The sequence below is a fragment of the Capra hircus genome, chromosome 27 (assembly GCF_001704415.2).
Source record: "Capra hircus breed San Clemente chromosome 27, ASM170441v1, whole genome shotgun sequence".
Taxonomy (NCBI): Eukaryota; Metazoa; Chordata; class Mammalia; order Artiodactyla; family Bovidae; genus Capra; species Capra hircus.
In genome coordinates, this window is record NC_030834.1 from 18,608,020 (window position 1) to 18,611,826 (window position 3,807).

Genomic DNA, 3,807 nt, shown 5'->3' on the forward strand with positions numbered 1-3,807 from the left:
CAAGGGTGCAAGAGAGAAGACACTGAGACATGCAGAACATCAACCCCCCTTCTCCCCAAACAGGAGGGAAAGGCGAGCAGAAACCAGAGGGAAGACAGTGAATGAAGAGGACAATGAAGAGGTGAGTCTGGAAGGAGTTAATGACTGTAATTCTCTACATATTTCTGCCTTTCTTTTTTTGTAGATACTCCTTTGTCATTTTTCATGTATGAACTGAGTCTCAGTCATAACCATATGATGGTAAATTCCATTGAAGAGTGATAAGTATTTCAAATAACAGCTTCACTACTGCTATTACTTATAATACTGTATCTACTTTTTTGAACCCACTTGGGTAAGCTCTTCTACTTTACAATTCATATACATAATTGGCAATAAAAAAAGATACCTGAAGTTGGAATATGTTAAAGTATATACGCATTTATCTTTTGCAGTGAATATTTATTGGGTACTTATTTTGTAAGGAACTATGGTTGGTGCTGGAGATAGAAAAATGGGTAAATTATAGTCCAGTGGAGAAGACTGGCCCATACAAAAGTGACTTTAATTTAGCAAAGATATTGCATTTTTTAATAAGTTGGAAAGTCAGGTCAATATGCAAATATCACTTAGAAGATTTGTGGTATTCAAGATTTGGAACTGTCTTTTGAATCAGAACATAAGCAGAATAAGAAATTTCGTTCTTTTGTGTCCAGATTTTTTCTATTTTTACATATTTTTAATCAAAAATGGTATTGCCACATTTCATCACCCGCATATTAATCAGATGGGTTTTAAGTGATATTTAGTTGATTCTAAAAACAAAACGTCTCACATGATGGAAATTGAACCAACTGTTGACATTTAAAAACTAAAAAAGTGCCATAGTTATAGACAGAAGTGCTCGAGGCAAATAGATTTTCTAAGTCACTTGAAAGTTAGAGGAGGGATCAGGAATGTTTAACTTACGAAGCTATCAACCTTTTACGGCTTTGGCTTGCATACAGTATACAATTTCTTGCATATATATGGAACTAAAGAGAAGATGAAATTAAGTGGTAGAGAGAAAGGCACAGTTTATAATACAGCCTTAACCCTTCCTGAAGCGCAGATGAGGACAGTAAAGCGTAGGAACAGATATGTATAGTGAGTGGCAGGATTGGGACAAGAAATCCTTGTCTGCTGATCTCGTTTCATGCTCAGTTGCTCAGCTGTGTCTGACTCTTTGCACCCCATGAACTGTAGCCCGCCAGGCTCCTCTGTTCATGGGATTTTCCAGGCAGGAATACTGGACTGGTTAGCCATTCCCTTCTCCAGGGGATCTTCCCAACCCAGGGATCAAACCCGCGTCTCCTGCATTTCCTGCATTGACAGGCGAATTGTTTACCACTGAGCCATCAGGGAAGCCCTCAATCTCTTGTATATCATAAATACTGATGAAAAAAAATTCTTTTACAAACCAGTTTCATAAGATTTAGAAGGAAAGTGAGCAGTTGGATTAAATCATGAGTGTGAGCTGTCTAGCCAGGTTACCCTCAGCTTTCTGTAACTGGGGCTGGCATTTAGATTTTTTCCTCATATTTTAACTGGTCACAGTGATCAGTTCTGGACTTTTTTTGCACTGGGGAAAAATTGCTTTTTCAACCCTGGTTAAGTCTTCAAAACAAATCTGAGAGCTTCTCTCAGATTTTTTACCTGTTAACATTCTATAGTGTGTTTATTAAGGTCACTCCAAGGAAATAAGATTTTATTCTCTAAATAGTTCAAGATGGTAATGTTTTACTGTACATTTCTAGGAGTTTAAAGATATAGTGTGTTCTAATGTCTGATACTTAATTTTGATAACAGCATGCTTCCTGGGGAAGTGGCTGGTACGGGCACTGATTTCAGAAGTACACAATTCTGTTTGTCTAAATCTTTTAAACCTAGTCAAACAAGTAGAGCTGGTCAAACAAGCAGAGCTATTCTCTTGGGAGTTTTTGGCTTTTTTTTTTTTTAAATCATCCTTGTTATTTTCTCCAGTGAGTCCAGATAGCTTCTAGAATTACTATGTGGTTGTTTTAAGCTTGTCTTGATTTAGAATAATGCCCTCTGGGGAAGTAGGACTCAACAGATGGCCCCTGTTCTCCAAAAGGATTTGATGATCTCCACATGGTGCCTTTCTGAAAGATTGAGATTTGGCAGTGACAAAGTAAATATGATGAGTGGAAAGAAATGAGAAGATAGTCCTAATGGCCATTTTTAAGAAAATTAAAAGCAAAATAAAACTATTTTTGAACTTCCTTTGCTGTTTTATTTCCAATTTGGGGTTAACTTTATATGAAGAGGATGGAGATGTTATAGAAAACATTTTTGATTCCATAACTTCCACCTTCCCAGGTGTGGTGCTAGTGGTATAGAACCTGCTTGCCAATGCAGGAGAATTTAGAGACACAGGTTTAAGCCCTGGGTTGGGAAGATCCCCTGGAGGAGGGCGCGGCAACCCACTCCAGCATTCTTCCCTGGGGAATCCCATGGACAGAGGCGCCTGGTGGGCGACGGTGCACAGGGTCACAGAGTTGGATACGTCTGAGCAACTTAGCACACCTTCTGTGGATAAGACTGAGGGGCAGTTTACCTAAACACAACTGTATGATGCACATGCTGCATTCAGGCTCCCCAGATGCCCTGCTCTGCTCCCAAGCTCTAAGTCGCCATTGCTAGACCTCAGGTTGAAGAAGAGCTCAAGAGAGAATTAAGAATAGAACTTTCTAAGTTACTACAGTGAAATCGAGCTTTCTTTAAATACATGTGCTCACACGGTGTTGACATTAAACCTTTTTTTTTTTGGCCAGAATATAGTTATTTGTAATGTCCAGAGTTTATAATTCAAGGGCCAGGGCCCAGAGCTTTCTCCTAGACCCAAGCTTATAAATTTGCAATAGGCTTTAGAGGCCAGTAGGGATATTTCTTGTCTAGTTTGGTTTCTGGGAAGACTTCATTCATATCCTCAGTGGTTGTCTGATCAGATGGAATTAGTGTTCTTCATCTTCTCCAGCTCTTTCTCATGTCCTTCTATCCTGGTCTCTGAGAGAGACAAAAACTCAGCACAGTTTTTCACATCTTCTTTTTCTTGAGTGTCCACCTGGGCAGTATATTTATTTTCTGGTTCAGAACCTTCAGGGCTTTAAGCTTCTCAAAGTCGTCTGCCAAGCCAGCCTTGGCTTCGTTGGCCTTATAGTAAGCCTAGCCAGTGGCAGGTGGCTTCTCAGGCACAGGAGTCTGCCTGGAGGTGAGAGTCCCACCCCCGGACTTCAGGGAGTTAGTCGTGGCCGCCTGCTTTCAGGACATGATCTTCCCCAAAACTACCCAGTCAGTGGTTTCTAGAGCAAGTTTCTGCCTAGCCACCATGAGATCGTCGTAACAAACAGACCCTAGGCAAGGAGGCCAAGTCTTCTCACTGCCGCCTCTGTTGCCAGTAGGACCTGGGGCTGGGCTCTGACCAGGTGCGCCTTGCTTTCAGGCACACTCCCGGCCTTCACACCCCTTCTTTGCTCCTGGGCTTGACCCCGATTGTGGCGACATTCTTCTCACTGGTGGGCTCCTCTGGCCAAGGACATTAAACCTTTTGAACAACCTCTAGAAATAGCTACTGAAACATGTGACATGTAATCATGGTTTCGTGGATGTTGAATTTTGAATTAATTAAGAAGAAATGATCTGATTTTCGGCCAGATGCTCATGCCCCGGTGGCGTGAGTGGTAGAGCACCTGTCTGCAAATGCAGGAGGTGCAAGAGACGCGGGTTCTGTCCCTGGGTTGGGAAGATCCCCTGGAAGAGGGCATGGCA

General features: G+C 41.6%; 1 pseudogene; it reads right to left on the reverse strand.

The window, feature by feature from the left end:
• LOC102175829 lies at window positions 2,847-3,369 on the reverse strand (annotated as a pseudogene).